The sequence below is a fragment of the Mesocricetus auratus genome, unplaced genomic scaffold (genome assembly GCF_017639785.1).
Source record: "Mesocricetus auratus isolate SY011 unplaced genomic scaffold, BCM_Maur_2.0 Super-Scaffold_100014, whole genome shotgun sequence".
Lineage (NCBI taxonomy): Eukaryota > Metazoa > Chordata > Mammalia > Rodentia > Cricetidae > Mesocricetus > Mesocricetus auratus.
Genome location: NW_024429197.1, coordinates 70,595,332 through 70,616,262, shown reverse-complemented (window position 1 = coordinate 70,616,262; position 20,931 = coordinate 70,595,332). Strand labels below are relative to the sequence as shown.

Below are 20,931 nucleotides of genomic sequence, written 5' to 3'. Positions count from 1 at the left end.
ACCTGGAAAAGAAAATTACATCAGGTTGGAAAATACTGCCTTCAGCACAAAGCAGTGTGTGTTGGGAAAGGGGCTGGTTGTCTCACTTGGGAGAACTACTTTTCTCCATAGTGTGAGTTTATCTGGGTACAGTTACTTAGAATGGTAAACATACCATTCATAAAAGTACAGTATAGATTGACCCGTGTTTAATTTATAGCAGTTAGCATGGTCCATAATACATATAATTTTCAGTTATGTAGTCTTTGCCATTCAAATAAGAGCCATGCAAATCATGGCTCTTGCAAATAAGAACAGTCTTTGTTGATCAAAGTCCACTCCTGGTCAAGGACCAGAGTCATAGGCTTCTTTAGTTACAGTCATTCAAGGTTAGTGGTTTGGGGTACCTGAACCCTGCTTATTAAAATTACTTAATGGGATCTGACTTAATTGTCTAGTCTTTTGTTAATAGCCTTTCCTCCATAACACTACCAGCAGGAAAGTCTTCAGAGAATGTTACACTGTCTGAATATATGTACATGTAGTGTTACACGTCAAAAATTATGGTTGATGTTTGAATGGTACCTTGGGGTGTGTGGGGCAGAGTAAGCCCAGATGGGACTTGCATGCACACACCTGATAGAGGACAAGTAAAGTTTTATCTTGGGATGGCATGGTGAAGAAGTAAGCCCAGACTGTCAGGATATAACTCAGTTCTAGACTCTACCTTTCTTATGTACTAAGTTTTCATATTCCTAGGCCCAAGATCCCCCATCTTTCTACTTCTAAGTCCTCTTCCTGTGACATGCTTCTTCATAGCTGATATCTCAAGAGGTATGTATACTAAGCTACTTGCATTAAAATACAGTTTTCCAATAAGTTCTGTTTTTAGTTGTTGTAATTCCCACCAAAAGCAATTAAAGTCTGATTTTTACTGATGAAATATATTATTCATATTAGCATTTTTGAATATTGAGAAGAGTTCATGGACTGGCATTGCACCTTTTGGGCTCTTCTTGTCAGGGAGTGAAAAGAGAGTATAGGAATTCTTGGTAGATGTGTCTAGTTACTAAGTTGACCTTTGCAGTGTTATATGTTAAAGGAAAAAATGCTCTTTTATGCTCTCCATGTAAATTGTGTGTTACTCTTCTAGTGTGAGGATTAATACTGATTAAGATTATGTAAATTTCTTTGTAATATTAGATACTAGACATGACATAGTAAGATGAGAGACAATATCGCTTAACTTGTGAAAACCTGAGAGATTCATAGAGGTAGAAAGATTTTTAGGAAGGCACCACTCTGGGCAGCACCATTCCCTGCACAAGGGAACCTGATCTGAACAATGTGGGAAATGTGAGCTGAGCACTAATATGCATGCATGCATTCATTGCCCTTTCTGCTGACTGTAGACATACTGTTACCAAATTCCTAATTTCCTTGCCATGATGCATTATAATCAGCAGCTGTGAATGAAAATAAACTTAATTCTCCCTTACGTGGCTTTTGTTAGGGTATTTTGTCACAATGGATGAACTAAGAAGGGCATGCTAGAGAAATATTGTACCACTGAACTATATTCTCAGCCCTTGGAATTTTGAGAAATGGCCTTGCTATATAGCCCAGGATGACCTTGAAATTATAGTCCTTCTGTATCTGAAGAATCAGTGATGAGATTACAAGTGTGAGTCACTATGGTCCTCTGGGTATCGGCTGATTCAAAAGAGTGCTTGAAGTTATCAATGTCCACATTCCAACTTTCCCATTTACAGGAAGCTTATACATTCTTTGGTGCAAAGGAACAAGGAATCAAAATATGGCACCCATAAAAACTTTGGGTCACTACAAAATCTAAAAAAGGGGTTTTCACCCTATTGCAGAATAAGGGGGATGATAAAAACATGATCGTAGAAGGATATAGTCAGTGGAGGAATGGGGACTATACTGCAGAGAGCACTTGAGTATTGTAGAGATAAAGTTATCCTCTCAATTCTTCCCCTGGTGGAAGGGAAACTAGGATAGAATTATAAAACTATAAGGTGGTTTAGGTTGAATAATCTACAGGAGTGGTTCTCAATCTGTGGGTCACAAAACATTTGGGAGTTGAACTCCTCTTTCATAGTGGTTGCATATGAGACATCCTACATATTAGATATTTACATTATGATTCATAATGAACTAGCAACAAAAATAATTTCATGCTTTGGGGTCACCACAATGTGAGGAACTGTATTAAAGGGTTGCAGCATTAGGAAGGTTGAGAACCTTCTACAGTATTCTAAAATGATTAGGGAAAGAGAAGATTCTGAATTTAAATGTAAAGGTGAACTATTACATGTTTGGGCTGGAAACAGTCCTTGTAGTTTAATAGATTCCACACGGTCCCATCGGTAATATGAAAAAGCACAAATTCTGACAAGATAACAAATAGCTCTGAAAATGGAAAAAACAAGTGAGTATTCTCCAGTCATTGTCTGTTGCACAGTTTGTTCTGGAAACTGTTCTAGGACCTAGGGATTTAGCCAAGATCAAAGCATACAATCCATCCTTGCTATCCTGTGAAAGGATGAGACATGATAGATACAGGAATAGAATCTTTTGTATGTTAGGTGTGTGTGTGTGTGTGTGTGTGTGTGTGTGTGTGTGTGTCTGTGTGTAAGTTAGAAGGGTAATAGCAAGAAAAAGTGAGAACAATTTTACAATTTATTTTTTCTTCTTTGCTGTGTTGAAGAGTGACCCAAGGGCTTCTACAATGAGCAACATCTCTTATCGTACTGTTACCACTGAATGTAAAGGACAATATTAGCCTTGAATATAGGTCTGCAATGGAAATTTGGAGGACCTGCAAGGAGTTGAGGGAGGGGAAACTGTGATTAGAATATATTGTATAAAAAACCTATTTCCAATAAAAATAAGAAAACACTTGTGAAAAGGCTAGATCCAGCTGCCCTTATCTGCCCAAAGAAGCACACAGGCGCTATATTCATTATGAAATTGTTGGCCATTGGCTTGGCTTCTTATTGGATATCACTTTTTAAATTATTAACCCATGAAGAATAACTATTTATTTGAAATATATATCTATATATCTAGAAAACCTAACTATAAGTTTTGACTATCATAGGTAACTATCTATAATCTGTACTTAATTATACATTACATTTTTAGCCAATACCTAAACAACAGGGGAAATATACATATAACAAAATTGGCCTTAAATTTGTGTCAATACATGAAAATCAATTCTAACACAAAGTATTTATTTCTGTATCATAATCCCCATTTTTCTTTAAAAAAGATTGGTTGTGATTACTAACCATTTATAACCAATCCAATTTAAATTAAAGCAAATATTCATAAACAATATTTGGGATTTTGGGTGCCTTTCTCTCCAAATTGCTTCCTGGTGTATAGGGATGGTGTTAGAACCATGGGGTTCATGAGAAAACACAGAAACCTAGCAAATCTTTGTTGTTGTAGTCTGCAAGCCTACATCATCTCAGATGTTTTAGATGCTGGATTACCCAGGTCACTGCTTCAGGGGGTTTTGCTTAATCAAACCATGTTAGTCTGGAAGGAATCCATAGTTTTTCACTTTCTGTGGAAACAAGAAGAGAAGCTCTTTTTCCAAGTATCCTGTCCCTATACTGAAATTTAGAGGTCAAAGAATTTTCCAAATATATAAGTTGGATTATTCCAGCAACATTTATAATCAAATATCTTTTAGAAGCTGTTTCTCCTTCCTCAGAAATAAAAAAAAAATCAACGATAACACAATAACATACAGTATCCAGATTCTCTGTGCATTTTACATCTTTATATGGCTTTTTACTCTATTTATTTACTATTACTCTATTTATTTTACTTTTATTTTTTCGTTTTATGAGACAGGGTTTCTCTATGAACTTTTGCCTGTCCTGGAACTTACACTGTACACAAGCATGGCCTTGAAATAACAGAGATCTGCCTGCCTATGCCTCCTGAGGGCTGGGGTTAAAGGCATGTGCCACCACACCCAGCAACTCTTATTTCATTTTTCTTTTTCTGTTCTCTCCCAAGGCTACATAATTTTTAAACACACTGTCAACATTTTAGAGGTTTTGCTTTTTCCTCTGAATCTATCTTTACTGCATATTTTATCTTTTTCTGGCCAGGAGTCTTAATATGCTCAACAGAATGGTGAAAGAGCTGTGCTGCAGTTTTTACTGAGTCAGGAGACTGCTCCAAAGAGCCGTGCTTGTCTCTAACAAAACAGAGCCTACCCGCGAAAAATGCTGCCACCAAGAAGTCTTGCTTTTCTCTGTTCTATTGTTTCTAAAATCCCTTTGTAAGCTTTTGTCAAAGTCTAAGTCAAGTTTGTAAAAACAACATTGCCAGTGACATTTTGTTATGGGCATTCTTTCCTACCAGCGTAGTCCCCAAAATGAACTCACAAAACATATATTAATTATGAAACTATTGGCCATTGGCTTGGGCTCCTTATTTGCTCTCTCTGCCTTAATTATTAACCCATCTCTATTAATGTAAGTATTTCCATGTGGTCTTATCTCACCAGAGAGATGCCTCACTCGCATCCTCTCTTCCCCAGGCTCACGAGATAACTCCACTCTGCCTCCACTTCCCAGAATCCTCATTGTCTCCTAGTCTCACCTATCATCCTGCCTCATTGGCCACTGTGCTTTATTCATCGACCAGTAAGAGAAACATTCACAGAAGACATCTCTCTCTATCACAGTTTATTTTTGCTTCTTTGCAATGCTGGAGAGTGAAGCAAGGGCTTCTACAATGGGCAATGTCTCTATCTTACTTGCCACTGAATACAAAGAACAATATTAGCCTTGAATTTAGGTCTGTAGTGTAAGAGGTGAGGACCTGGGAAGAGTTGAGGGAGGGGAAACTGTGATTAGAATATATTATATGAAAAAAACTATTTTCAATAAAGATGAGAATACTCTTGTGAAGAGGAGATATCTCAGGAAAGGTAGTCAGTGAGGGGAAGACACTTCAGATGCTATTTCAGTGAGTCTGTGCAAAGGTCTTGACTGAGACCTTGAGTAGATATTATTGTCTTCATTTACATATCAGACAACTGATGCTCAGAGAGGTTGTGGTTGTCTATCCTGTCAATGGCAGAATTAGGCTTAGCTGAGTCCTCTAAGGTGCTCATGGCTGTTTTACAAGAGTTTGGGTGTTTTTCGTGACTGTAATCCCACTTAGAGCTGCATATCTATAGTTATGAGACTTCTGACATCAACCTCCTTGTAGCAAGTACAGTGTGTGTACTTTCCCACTGTCTCCCATCTCCATTTATGTCCTTTCTAACCTTGCTCTTTCTAAGCCCGAGTAGAATGAAGAGGTAGGGGAAGAGTATAGCAGCTCACTTCAAACCTTCATTCAGGCCTCTGTCTGTCAAAGTGGAGCTCATTCAGAGTTTCCTCATCACAGTCATGTTTGGGAGATAGCGGCTTGGTGCTGTGGTGAATGCATAGAACCCAGACAAACAAACGAACCAACAAAGAGCAGTGGGCATCCTTCTATCTGCATCAGCAGGGTCCACTCTCTTAAAGCATCCATCTCAAATTTTATGTCATCCATTTATGCTGTGGATCAGATGATAAGCAAAATGAATCATTATCAAGAATGTAATATAGAGCCTTAGGTAACAGCACATATCACATCCATCAGAGACTTATACTGAGGGAGGAGGTCTCAATGACAAGGTCAAAATAGTCAGACTACTGTGAAACCATTTCATTTTACAAAACAAAACCCAATGGTGCATTGTTTGACTTAAACTAAATACTCACCTCAAGATGTGAAGCAATCTTCAGTAAATGAGGTTACAGGGATATTGCCCCATGCCTGCTCCATATTCTCACCTAGGGAAGCATTATCTTCATAACTGTTCCTAGCTCAATTCTTGCCACAATTGTACAACAACCAGAGGGAGCTACAGAATGCTATTCAAAACATACTATTCTCTGCTGACAATCATCCCATGGTTTCTCAATGCCCTCAAAATAATTTTTGCTTCTGATGCTCAAGCCTCCACCAAGTCTTCAGGCTCACCTCTTCTCAGTCCTCATTTTATCCCAAACATAACAGTAAGCTCTTGTCAACCTGAGAACTTCCTGTTTCCTCAGATCCGTGATGCCCATTCAAGCTCTCATGTTCTGTATTTACCCACTGTTTGTGCCTACAGCCTCCCCACCTCCCCATAGTCCCCATTGTTGCCCATTCTTAATGTGATGTACAGCTGTAATTTTTCAATCCAAATGTGTCACTCTATATTATGATCATCAGTGGTCACTGTTACCAGCCAGATCCTAAGTTCTGGGTGGTGGGATCATGCAGTCTTCCTGACTCTGTAATGCCTCCAACTCACAGAGAAGGTATGAGTACTGTTTGTGAATTCTTGTATAGCAGCTATTATGATTACCATTTGTCATTTAATTGTCCCTAAATAATTATGATGATTTCTTGTGAAGAGACTCTTCAGTGAGGACACTGATTCTTTATTATCCTAACTTGTCTGGAGGCCACCACATTCCAGAGAAGGAAGATCTTTGAGTCCAAGCATGGTTGTTTGTGTATGTGAGTGTGTGTGCTTTTGCAGCTGACATCTGTCACATGAGATGGAGTATTTAGCAAGGAATTTTAGTTGCCATAGGTAATATGCGGTGTAACCCTATAATTGACTATCCAAATGTGAACTTAAAAATAATTTTCAAATTTAATAAGTCACTAAATTTATGGTTCTGAATCAGACAACAAAAAATGCTTTAGCTTGCCTATGAAAACAATAACTTCTGAGCCCCTTGTTTCTGTTTCTTTCAGTTTAAGGGGAGAATAACAGTTTCAATTTCTGCCAAGTTCCCAGGTAATTTTGTAAAAGAAACATAGGAGCTCATGTACTCATGTGCATGTGCATGCACACGTGCACATTCACACACACACACACACACACACACACACACACACACACACACAGAGCCCCTTACACCACCGAAAAGAAACAAGGTGACTTAATTTCCATATGCCTTACCCTTTTTGCTCTCCTGCTTATAATTTTTCTAGTTATAACCTGACCATTACAATACATCATAATGTACTTCTTTTAATAGACATTGCTATGGATCAATAGTTCTCAAATTTTATTTCCTGTTAAAATTGTTCCAGGAAATTGAAATATGTAATATCCGGGAGAAACAAGCAAAAATCCCAGGTTTCTGTAGGCAGATGACATTACTAGCTTAAAGGCACTGAGAAGGTCTGCATAAATATATTAGCATAATTGAAAATTCAATTTTATTGAATCTTTTAAAACATTTTCCCTACTAGAACACTCTCATTATAATTTCATGGTAATAGATTTCCCTGGCACCCAATTTGGGGAATGATTACAGAGATGAAAGGGCTTTGGAAATGTAAATAGCTGTTCAGACCACAAAATCCACTAACATTTGAATGATAGTTCTGTAATTTGTAATGTACTTTAAAATGCACAGTATAATTGGATTATCTCACAAGTGTAGGAATTTGACCATGACGTCAATAATAACTGTGAAATCCAAGGCTCAGAGAACTTATCTAACATCATCCAGAGATTTCAAGAATGAGTTTCATTGTCAAATACATAAAATGCAAGTTGGAATTCTTGAGATGAAACAAAAGCACAGAGAAAATATCTATATAAATGTAGGCTAAAAGGGATCTGGAGAAATCATGTCCAATCACAGGCATGCAGATGCTAAGAGAAGTTCCAAGACGCTCATCTAATATTAACTGGGTGATGAAAAGACTCAAAGGATAACCAAACCCATCAGAGTCCTGTGAGGGCCAGCCACAGGTTCTGACTGAATGATATTCAAATAGGATTGTGCAATTAGTTGGCAAATTGACACTGATATTCCCTTTAATTGCCTGGAACATAGATAGCCCCAGCATTGTGTTTCCATCTGCGGGAGCCAGACATAGAGTCCCAGACCCTTTCTCAGCTTTGGGTCTATTGTCTCCCTGCTCATCGTTACTGATCAGCTCATGTGGACATCTGATTGCACTGTTGGGACCTGCGTTGCCACAGAAATCCCACAAAGTCATGCTGTGATTTCAGCTGGTTTCCTGTCATGTGACACTATGATACTGGGCTCCCCTTGGTCCTGGATTTCTTCAGGGAGGAAGAGATGGGACAGTAGGGAAAGAGAAAAGAGAATATTACAAAATATGCAGGTACTTACACGAGGAGTTCCATTGTTTGACCCACCAAGTGTTATTCCATCCATCCTGCAGTAGATAATGGCAACAGACACAAAAAGGGAAATACCTGGACAGAGGTCTCACCAAGAGCCAGAAGATGGGGGGCTAGGCAGAAATCATCCCCCTTTCTTTTCAGAGTGTTCTTCTGACTCTTCAAACATTTACAGCCAATATTTTGAGATTTTAAAAGTTCTTTTCAGGATTTCTTTTAACATTTTATCTTTAAATTAAAATATTGAAATATAGTTGTATGCAATGCATTGTGACGGCATTACTCCCCACTACTCTCTATCACTTCAGTGTCAGCCTCACTGACCGCCTTCTTCTTCCTGTCTCTTGTCTATCCACCCCTCCGTCCCTCCCTCCCTTCCTCCATCCCTCCCTCCTCCCTTTTCCTTCCTTCCTTCCTTAAGTGTTTTGTGTAGCTAATATTTTCCTTTTAATATCTTGTAGATATTTCATTTTTTATTTCTGTGTATGTCTGTGTCTCTCTGTGTGTATACAATTGTCCCTAAAGGCACGTAGAGGGTGGTGTCCCATCTCCAGATGTCACAGCTGATTGTGAGTTGGTTATGTGTAGGTACCCACTTGAGTGCTCTGCAGGACCAACAAGTACTCTTCACCACTGAGTCACCCCACCAGCTTTCATTAAACAGATCATATTTATTTATTCTGTGTGTGTATGTGTGTGTGTGTGTGTGTGTGTGTGTGTGTGTGTGTGTGCCTGTCTGTGTGTCTGTCTGTGGTATTGTCACATAAATATGGAGGTCAAAAGACAACTTTCTGGAGTACATTCTCTTTTATGATAATATGGGCTCTAGAAATTATACATAGGTCATTGGATGGCACATACGTCTACCTAGCAAGTCATCTTGCTGTCTCTATTTTCTCAGTGACTCAAGATTTAAATAAAAGCCAAAAGTGGTATTGGGGTAGGAGAGAGAAAATATAAAGTTAAGAAAGTATAAGAAGGGACAGAGTGGGTGGGATGGGACTCTTTGGGTCTAATTTTATCTCCTGTACCACCACACACATGCTTCAACCAAAAATATCTCCCATTATGTGTAGTTTGTTATATAGTCTTTCAAGTTCCAGGGATTGAACCCAGAACTCTTCCCATTCTAGGTAACTGAGCTCCCACTGAGCAGTGTACTCTTTTTAAATTTTAACTTTATTTTAAAAGTTTTGGTATTATAACTTAATTACAGCATATCTCTCTTCCCTTTCCTCCCTCCAAATCTTTCCATTTTCCTCTCCCTGCTCTCCTTCAAATTCATGGCTTCATTTTTCATTCATTGCAATTGCATGTATACATGTATGCACACATATATTGCTGCCTATATGTATGTTTTCAGAGCTGACCATTTGCCAGTGGACAAAAAAACTGATTTGCTTTTTCCATGGGAATGCTGGCTCTCCAATCCTAATCTTCCTCAGTGCCTGAAATTCTTAGTGTGAGGTTCAGGCTTCATGGGCTTTTCTCTGTCCAATGTGGTGTGTTCAGTGGTGTGACCATTTTTTGGATTAAATTTGGGCATTCTTGTCTCTTATAATATGTCTGCCTCTCTCCCATAAAGTTTCCTTGGCCTTAGGTTCTTGAAAAGCTTCCAATTGGACAGTGCTCTGCTCCTCAAACCCTGAAAACAGCTATTCAAGAGAAACTAAAACTCATTCTAATTTGGATCCGCTTTAGTTTTCATGTATGAATGGTGTATTCAGTGTGAGCATGGATAGATGTTGCCTTGGTATTTCAAGGGAATGTAAGATATTGCATTTATACACCAAATAGATATAAGATAATGAGTAGGAGCTTACAGAATGGGGAAAGTAGACAGTTCAGGCAAGGTTGCATACAATCTATAGACATTAAGATTTTCCCATGAAAAGCATCATTTCCAAGCAAGAGTGAGGTCTGAGTACCCAGGAGGCTGCTCCACTTCTCACCTACGGAGAGCTTAATCAGAATCTGAGGCATAGGTAGAAAGCATGTTATGATCATGTCCAAAAGGCAAAGCCCATTGTCATAGGACTGAGAAATATAGAACCAAATTCTCAACTCTCATCAGAGAAATCATGACTGAAACTGGAAGCAAGGATAGTTTCTGGCATTTTTATTTCACTGACTTAGTAATATGGAAATATTGTTGGTGATGCTGACAGTTATTAGTTTACATTAGCCAGGAAAAGATAATGCAAATCTGTTTATCATCTATCTGTCTGTCTAGCCTCCATCCATCTACCCATCATCCACCCCTGTCATTTTGTTCTTAGTGGATAAATATAGATCTAGAACTTTTTAGATCTCTGTTTAAAAATCGATGTGCACATCTATCATCTATTTATCTCTCATTTGCCTATCATAGCTGTCTGCCTATCTATCTGCCCATCTAGGATCTATCACGGAGTTACTCAGGGTTCAGAAGATGAAAGTGAAGGTAAAGTCCTGGGAGTACACACCCTTGGGACTGGGAGGTGGTCGGAAATGAGGCTTATCTCATTTTCTTTTTGTTACAAACATGCCTTGTGAGGTTTATATCATAACAGTGAACATAATATACCCTCCACACCTCCACAATCTGACAGATGTACACCTGCATCAAAGCACCCAGCACCAATTCCCTTCTCCACCCCCACACACAGGTAGCAAAAGATCACAGCTGGAGCCCACGCCTTCGTGGCTCAGTCATCCCCAGTAAATACAGCAATTCTCTCCTTTTACAGGCAAGAGCCCACAGGAAGTCAGGAAACCTAACTGGAAACACTGAGCAAGGTAATGTCAAAGCTAGGGCAGAACCTGGGTGGTTCATGCTAGAGGTTTTCATTCTGGTCCCTGGAGACACTGACAATGTTTGGAGACTCTTTCACTTGTCACAGCAGAAGAGCTAATGACATCTAATAGACTGAAGTTGAAGATACCACAAAGATTCATTCAAGGCCTGACAGGTCCTGACAATGAAGAATTCCCCATCTGAATGGCTTCTGTTGAGAAACCTTGTTTCATGAAACTGTGAGATTTCAAACCCTTAGTGAAAATAATTTGGCTTCCTTGCACTAGTTAAATGAAGACAACTACTATGAGAAAGTTTTCCAAAGCTACACAGTTGAACTGGGACTTGTATCATGAATCCACTGACATTCTGTTAGGTCCTACCACTGACTTCCTGTCATCATAAATCATTTGTATAGACAGTATCTGATAGAATATGAAAAGATGTTACTCCACATAGCCAGAAGAAGTGGCCCTGACCTCAGTTACAGAGAGATCACCAGTACTTTACATCTGAAGGGATGGCTTGGCCTTGGGAGAAGCATCATAACATATGAACTGCACAGATACTGATGGGGCGTATTTCTGATCATGTGTCAAGATATGAAGATTCAGTAACCAAGGCATGGTCCTGTTCTGTTACCACACACATCCAGGAATAAACACCCCCTTTCTTTCTCAAACATTACTGATTTAGTACTTGAGACTGTGCTCTTTATTCAAGTGAACTTAATTCATGTAGCTTTTCACCTTCTGCTGGATTAAGAAATGTACAGTGGTACATTTTCGTTGTTTCTTCTCAAAATTGGGGAAAATAACAATGCCTACCTTATAGAATTGTGCTGAGGATTAAATTACGCTGGTAATATAAAGCATTAGAGAGCGGGACTAGCAAATAGGGCAAGCACAGTAGTCTTCTGCAGTTTTAACTATGGCAGCCAGGAACCCTTGATCCATACCTTGCTTTATTTTACTCATAACCATGTCACCTTTGACGAGTTACTATACTATTCTGGGTTTTGGCTACATGATGTTTACTGGCTGTCTTCTGATCGGCAATCCTCCAAATCCTGCAACTTCAAATAAACTCTGGGCTTATCAGAGTCCTCTTTTTCTGGAACTTGGCTAATGCAATGATTATGCCAATGTAACACAGATCCTCAATCTTCACCAAAGTGAGCATGGCCCTGTGTTTTAGGTGAACACAGGTAGCAGCAATGCTACGATGGGCCAGCTTTACCGGCTGCCCACTTTCTGTCTGTGGCTAAGTGCCAGCCCACAGTGATCAAGAACAAAGAGAGAAGATGGCAGCAGTTTTATTTTTAACAAAGTGACTCATCCTCCCACTGGTTGTGAGCTGTGCAAAGCACAGGAAGAGAGCAGGGGATGTAAGAAGTACAAGTTCAGGACACTTTTGCACCATTGGGAACCAACGGCAGGAGTTGCCATACAATCTTGTTTAGTTTAATCTGCCCTGGTAAAGATGTTTAACTCAAAGAGATTGGATTCAGAGGAAAGGAAGGTCACCATAGCCAGCAAATGCCAGTGATAATTAGAACCCTGGCAAGGGGAAGGAGAAAGTATCAATCGATGTAATATGTGATTAGGGGCAAAAGCATCCTGAATCTGGGTTCCCAATGTTAGCTACTTCCAGATGCTAGGTTTAACACAGCCATAGGAGGACACGGAGGCCCCAGAGTGCTTGTAGCTTTCTTGCCTGTTTACACCGGAGTGCTTCCGCTTGCATGTACTTCACTGATTTAAATCTCAAGAGTAAGTGTAATTATTGGGTCCTTTTAAAGTGCCAGGAATTGCACTAAACACTCAATAATTGTGAAGTCATTGAGCTCTACAGCAACCTTATGAAATATTTACAGCTACTATTGCCATGGTACCCTTTTTGAAACAGAGGCTTAAAGCCAAGGTAAAGCATTTGCCCCATGTCAGAAGGCTAATAAGCAGTTTTGTTAGGACTAGAAATCAGGCCTGTCTGTCTGCAGAGACCATTTCCTTAACCACAATGCTATGCAGCAATTCATGCTGGGTTTCCATGTACGCTTTCATTTTCCAAAAGTGTTCCATGGTTATTTTAAAAGAAATAAAACGAAAATTTGAAAGTGACGGATTAGATGTTCTGAGACCTCTCCTAGCTCTGAATATCCAGCTCTCATGATTCTTCAGAAGGAGAAGGTAGAGCCTGTATAGCTGGGGTTGATGGTGAAGGGCAATGGGCAGGCTCTGGGATAATAATAGTAGCTAATATCTGAGAGCTTAATAAGCCACACCATGCTCTAAGTCCTTCACTCACATTAGCTCATTTAATTCTAGCACCAGCCTTCTTCATTGAGTGCTATTTAATTCCCATTTCTGGATAAGGAAACAGTACAATGAGGTCATTATTCATTCAAGGTCATGCAGATACATGGTAAAAGACCAGTGGGCATCTTTGTAGCTGTGCTATATTGAGATGCCTCAATCTGGGAGAAAATGACTTTTCTTAATATCAGCATTTATATTTTAACACCAGGCCAATGCAAATTTATGTAAATATACATGCAGATCAGCTGCTACCCTGGCATTGGTGCCAACTTCCCCTCAGGGATGTCAATGTAACAAAATTTGGCCATTGTCACTGATTTGAACTACCAAATTAGTAGACATTTCTTTGATTCTCTACATTTCTTAGACTTGGAGCAATAAATATATTCATATACTCAGTGCCTATATATGTTTAATTTTCTATCTTCTTTCTTAGGTATTCAATTATGGGTAGTTGATAACTCATTTGAAACAAGAACCTGATACCTTGCTGCTGTATACTTTTGTCTTTTCACACTCTTTGCTTTTGGGCCCTACTGCAGTCCCACAGGGGGGTCAAGCAAAGGTTGATAATGCTCCCTACACTGAGAGAATGAAGGGGTTTTCTCAGGTCCTACTGAAGGTTTTTTTTTTCTGATGCCTTACATAGTCTTTTTGCCATTGATTTTTCCTAATGGTGTCATGTGCTTTCTTCACTAGATGGAGGGAAACTAGCAACCAGCTTGACTCACAGAAAGAAAAGGAAATAAAATGGCACATCTGTCTTTGTCTGAATGCACGTCTGTGTTTTGCATCTCTTCTTGGTGCCTCTGGGAGTCAGAGGAGGGCATCAGATCCCCTGGGACAGAAGTGACACAGTTATAAGCCACCATGTGGGAAGGAGCTGGGAATGGGACCCATGTCTTCTGGAAACACAGCCAGTGCTCCTAACCGCTGAACCATCCGTCTATCTCTACACCCGTTCTTTTGAAAAATCGATGCTTACACTGTGGATGTAGCTTAACTGGTAGTGGAAAGGCCTAGCATACATAGAGCAAATGTTTGATCTCCAGCACAGCACAAATCAGGTGTGCGTTCCTGTCATCCCACAACACTGAAGGCAGAGATAAGAGGACCAGAGAGCCCAAGGTCATCTTTGGTTACATGGAGTGTCTGAGGTTAGCCCGAGTTACCTGGAGTGAGGTGGTAGTAGGATAAACAGGCATATCCATAATAATACCATGCTATGTTGAATATTGTTTCATCTAGCGTGCCCTGTGCTTGGACAGTCTTGTTGTATAATTTGTCACCTGTGTGTGGGTCATTTGACAACAACCACAGCAACTAAAAGGTGCTTCTAATAATTACATTAGGATAAGCAATATACACTTAGAAAAGTCTCGAGGAAAGCTTGGGGTATGATAATCTTAGCTAAGAGGTAAACCCTCAGTTGTTATTACATTAGACATACACTGTCGGTGACTTTCCCTTTGAGCTACTTCTTAGAAAGCTATAAAGCGTGCCCATGGCCACATAACAAATGCCTGGCAAATCTGTCTGCCTGACTCTAAAAGCTTGGATTGCAGTAGATGTCATAGGTGGGGACTCGACCTTCTGGCCACACAAGAACTGGCCTTAGGAGTTGCTTACTTGTCAAGCCTTTCTGCTCCCCATCATGCTGCCAGCCATTATTGGCCTTGGCCTTGGGAGCGCCGGTGGCATGTGATGATCGCGCTGTCCCAGCAGAGGGCAGTGTTGCCATGTCAGCCAAGGCAGAGGCTACAGGAAACAGGAAGGAGGCCTGGATTGAACAGGCCTAGTGGCCTGGCTCAGCATCCCTGGAACAACCAGCTGCACAAGGCTGCCTCAAAACCAGCTGCTTCCCTGGCCTTCATCCTCTGTATCCTCAGCACGGATGAACCCGCTGTCTCCATCACCTGTGCACTTGCTCCCACGATACAGCACCTGAACAAATTTCAGAAGTCTGTGCCACCTGGGGTACGGCGAGGCTCGGGGAGGGTTTCCAGACTGAAGACAGGAACTGTTGCCATTTTCTTATTTGCTCAGAATTATTCTGGAGCTGGGAGTGCTGTTGACATACTTGTTACCACTTAATCTTTAATAAGGAATCATTTTCATGAGGGAGCTGAGTTCTGGCTTCATGCCAGTTTAGATAATTATATTCCCCCAGAAGTCTAAAGCTGCTAACACAGAATTCATTTTTCTACTAAGAGTGAGAAGTCTTGAAGATGGAGGTTAGGTGTAAGAGAGGAGAGAGGGGGTTGGTATCAAATGGTCTGTGGGAAAGAGAGACCATGGCCTGATGAGGTCAAACAAACCTCAAAGTGTCACCAGGTAGCAGATTTATTTTTGCTGTTGTTCCCTTGGGCTCATGCAGAGTGAGATTCGTTTGTAGTTTCTGTCTGTACGTAGGAATTCAATTTTTGCTCTTTTAAAAAAGACACCTGATTTACAGGGGGTGTGAAACAAAGCAGAAAATGATAAGAGGAGGGGGGAAGATAACAATTCAGATGAAAAGAGAAACGCATATAGAAAAAATCCTTTTAACAGTTTCTCTCATCTAAAGTGGTTAGGACAGCATTTTTTATATTAAGTTCAGCATTTTGTCAGAAGGGGATGAAAATGCCCTGTGATCCTCAGCTAAGAATTGCTGGTGATTTTCTATCCTCCTGCTGGCATAGATCGTAATCAACCAGAAAACCTCAAAATGACAAACAAAAGACAGCTTTGTTCTCTAAGGTTCATTAGCTCTGGCCAAGGCGGAGAAGCATGGGGAAATGAGGTGCTAGAAACTGGCAAACTCCAGAAGTCACTTCTGGGTAATTCCTCCCTTCCTGCTGCCCCATTCTGTCCTGTTAAGTCTCAGGCAGCCGGGAGCCTAGCTCCTGCAAGGACATGAGAGCTACTGAAGCTACGGGCATGATTCAGGGGTCCCTAGGAGGAAGCAGTCATGTACTGGCTCCTGTGGAGCCCGCAGTCATTCACTCCTGCTTTCAAGGACATCGCAGAATATCAAGCTAAGCTTCATTTCTGCTCCCAACCTCAGTACCAATTCCTGACATGCTTGTTACATCCAAATGGCATCCCATTCACAGATGTACAAAGAAGAAGGTTCTTCTTCTTCCTTCTGGCCCTCCTTCATCTCACCCCCCACACCTGCTCCTCCTCATCCTTACCCCTCCCCCTCTTCTTCCTCTGCCTCTGTTCTCTTCATAGCAAGTAGCTCTTCTGCTTCTCTTATTGATGACCACCAAAACAAAACCCCTTCAGCTCATCACTATTTTTGTTTTATTTTACGTGTGTGAGTGTTTTGCCTTCATGTATGAATGTATATCATGTGGACGCCTGGTGCCTGTGGAGATCAGAGGACGTCATTGTTTCCCCTGGGACTAAAGGTTAAATGGCTGTGAACTGTCATGTAGGCCTTGGAAACTGAATCTAGGTCTTTCTTAAGAGCAGCAACTGCTCTTAACCACTGAGCAATGCCTTCGAGGACCCCCCCTTCAGTTCATTTTTGATAGCACGATTTCTCTCCAAAGTCTTTCAGAAGCTTGTTTGTACCCACAAGAGTAGATTTCCAGCTTCATTTGGTGTCCAATATCCTTCTTGAATGGTCTTCCATCTGCCTCCCAAACTTCTGCTAGCCTCAATAACTACTCCCTGTTTTCCAGTCATGCAATAACTCAGTTATTACTCAACACACTCTCATCTGTGTCTCCATGTTTCCTTATCTCTTCGAACAGATTCATTATCTTAGTCAGGGTTTCTATTGGTGTGATAAAATGCCACGATCAAGCAACTTGTCAAAGATCGAGCATATTTCACCTTATATCTCCAGGTAACAGCCCCTCACTAAGGGAAGGGCAGGGCAGGAACTCAAACAGGGCAGGAACCTGGAGGTAAGTGTTGATGCATAAGCCATAAAGTGTGCTGCTTACTGGTTTTCTCACATGGCTTGCTCAGTTTGCTTTGTTATAGTACCCAGTATCACCAACCCAGGGGTAGCATCTCCCACAATGATTTGGTCTCTCATACATCAATCATCAAGAAAATGTAGCACAAGCTTGCCCATGGGCCAAACTTTCCTCAATCGAAGTTTCTTTTTCCCATATGACTATAACTTGTGTCAAGTTGACATAAAATTAGCCAGCACACTCCTGGTTCCCAACTTTTATCTACTTACTAGATATCAACTTGAAGACTATGTTCTCTTGAGTGATGTGTTTCACATGTCTACTTCAAGGGGACTTAAACCAAAGTTCTCCCAAACTTTGCATGCAACACATGTTTGGTACTGGTATAATATTTAGTATTTTGAAAGTCATGTTTTATCTTTCTTTTCCTCCTATGTGTGCAGTCTGTTCGTACAGGGAATAATATTCATTCTACACACAGATTAATCCAATGCTTTTTGTATGGTAAGTTTTAAAAGGCAATTTTCTGCACAGATTAATGAGTACTTTTAAGAATTTGTGATTGAAGGAGTGAATCAAAGTTTCATGGATGCATGAATAAATAACTTCGTGCATGGATGAATAAATGAATTCCTGTACTTATGCATTCAAATACATCTTGGGAGGCCACTATGCAAATTAACCCAGGAATAGATGAATGCTTGTATGCATAAATGAATAAAAACATACATATATGAATCTGTGAATGAATGACCAAATACTTGGATTTCTGAGAAGTTGACTAAGATATTAGCACATACTTATAGTTGTAGAGGCATCTTGTTTTGCCGGTGAATTTGAGGTGGTGGCCACACCTTATGGGCATGGCCTCAGGTGTTCAAGATGCCACTGCAGATAGTGAACTAAATTACTACCAAAATTTCTAGAATTTGATGATTTAACTTGTTAAGGTCCTTGAATATAGGGCTGGAGAAAATGGCTCAGTGGTTAAGAGCACTTGCTGCTCTTTCAGAGGACTTGGATTTAATTCCCAGAACATGCATAGCAGCTCACAACCGTTTTTAACTCCACTTCCCAGTGACTAAATGCTATTTTATGGCCTCTGTGGGCACTGTATACATGTGGTAAAGACATACCCACAGGGTAAATACTTTAAAAAATAATAATAAAAGGCTAGTCTTGAATATTAATGGTTATTTCCAACAAATACATTGACTTTCTGTATTGGCCTTTAGGGCGATGCTGGTCTATTTTTGTATGAAAACATTGAAACTGGGCACAAACTCCATCAACAATGGTATGTGACTTCTTAAATCTTCATCCACACTGCTTAAATCTTCATCCATACTGCTACTGTTCTGCTTCTTACACCTGGTTTCTTTCTTGATTTTGGTATTCAGCACTATGCACAGGAGACTATGTTTGACATGCCAAATCAAGGCTTTCCATTATGTTTTTACAATTCTAGCTGCCATTTCACTGGGTGTAAAGTGGACGATGCATTAAGTGTTTGCAGAATATTGGCAATTCTTTATCTGTATGACATAGTGGCCAGATTCTGTGAGTTTCCCCTTAACCCACAATGAGATTATCTGTACCCTAAGTCCTTGCTAGAGGTATTGATTGTGAATCAAAGGAGAGCCAGAATTTCTCAGAGGCTCACTCACAGTGTATGGTGTTTGATAAAGTCTAATAGGCTGGCTAACTAGCCATTTATCTCCAGTCTCTTTTATCAAGTACATACTCCTTGGGTCCATGGCATAAATACTTCCCTTGAGTTACAAGCTAATACTTTGTTCCTTGTCTTTAAAGAAGGTTGAGAGGAAAACTGCCCAATAGAAACAAACAAACAAGCAACACGTCTGCATTATTTTTTTTCTGAAAAGGTGAAAGCAAATTTGAATCTCCTGTTTAACCCAATGGTTCTCAAATTTTCTATTCATGTAATAGAAGACTTCAAGTTAATGAACAGACCATACCAAGACTCTAAAGAGCAAATGATCCATTTTCTATTTTTATGTGTGGGTCTAAATGTAAAAATACAGTAGAGTCAATAATTGATGTTGCACATGTCAGATGCATGGATTATGAGTGTGGGATTGAAGATTTTAAATCAGGCCTGAATAGCAAGGTATTATGTGTCACAGAGAGATGATCAATGTTCTTTTGTCTTTTCTTTATATTTATCACTCCTACAAAAGGTAAGATTCTAAAAAAATTTGTGATAACAAAATAATACACAATAGGACCATACCAACATCCCTTTATTTATGTGTTATCTAAGTTTGTTCCCTAATGGAATTGGAAAGTTGAGCAACTGATAGAGTGACTCTGTGGTCTACCCAGCCTCAACTATCTGTTTTTATTTTTTTTTTGAGACAGGATATCTTGTATTCAAGATTGACTTTGAACTTGCTATTTGGTGGAGGAAAGCCTTGGACTTCTGGATGCTAGAATGACTGGCATGTCTCACCGTGCATGGTTTTGTGCAAGTTGAGGATTGACTCCAGGGCTTTGTACATGCTAGCAAGTACTCTACCAAGTTATATCCCCAGCTCAACTAGTCAATTATTTATTAAATGGTCCATTAAATATAAGATTATCAACTCTATTTTGTAAATAAAACAAGATACTGAGCCACAATAAAAGGACTTGAGTTTTACTTTAAAGTTTGTTCATTTAAAAAATGCATGCATCATTTGAAATGTATAACTTATTTGTAACATTGAAGTAGTCATTCCTGGTTATTGTAAGCTTTCAAAAGCTTGAGTGAGATATGTAGGAGTAACTGGCATGGTGCCACAAAAAATAATCATTAGCCACCATTCTAGCTTTAAGAGAGATTTGGAGACAAGGGTAGTGACATTTACTCTGGTCTAGACACTTGAGTTCTCCATAGCAAAAGTCCCTGTGCATACCTTTCTGACCGAGAGAGCTGTCCTCAGAAGATTTTTCTCTAAAGGACATGTTATGTGGAAGACCTCTTACCTTCCAGAAAGAAAAAAAAATGGAATTTTAGCCTTCTCCATCAGCCTTATTGCATAAGGTCTCAGGCAGGAAAGCCTAGGGCCTCATGTGTCAGGTATGATTTTAATTTCAGATAATGTCCCAGCTTGATAAGAATCTAGTAGTATGTGTGTGGAGATCTCCTTGTTGCTCATGGTCAACATTGCTTTTCTTTCCTAACCACCATCTTATGTATGTAATATGGGGAGGCACTGCAACTTTTATCTCTCATTCTCCCCTTCTTTGTTTCTTAGTGCAAACCCCCCCTTTGAGAGTTGTATTTGGTTCAGTCACTGAGTTAAACTGCTGCTAATAATCTCCTTTATGCTCAGGATCAAACTATGAAGAATTTGCTAATGTATCTCTAGTGTCTAGTTGTCAAACCCCCTTAGATTTTTCACATGGTTTGGTCCACCAACAAGTAATTACCAAGGTGGAATTGCAATGTCTCACACAATGCAGACACTCCCAAGTTTGTCTTAAATTGAGTCAAATGAAATTATGTTTTAATCTTGATGATAATGGTGATGGTGATGAAAAAGATGACAGTGGTGATGATAGCAAAAATGAAGGTGATGGTGTTAGAAAAACTGTAGTCACTATTAAGATGGTTAACTGGCCGGGCGGTGGTGGCGCATGCCTTTAATCCCAGCACTCGGGAGGCAGAGGCAGGCGGATCGCTGTGAGTTC

At 39.9% G+C, this 20,931-nt stretch overlaps 1 long non-coding RNA gene and 1 pseudogene across 1 annotated transcript; one reads left to right on the top strand and one right to left on the bottom strand.

Moving 5' to 3' along the window:
* LOC101824354 overlaps positions 1-15,062 on the bottom strand; it is a 94,690-nt pseudogene extending 79,628 nt beyond the window's left edge.
* Positions 15,063-15,068: 6 nt separating this feature from the next.
* LOC121143989 lies at positions 15,069-19,870 on the top strand. Its single transcript, XR_005881311.1, has 4 exons — positions 15,069-15,298; positions 17,679-17,739; positions 18,471-18,532; positions 19,618-19,870. It is a non-coding gene; the product is annotated as an uncharacterized LOC121143989 (long non-coding RNA).
* Positions 19,871-20,931: the final 1,061 nt, after the last annotated feature.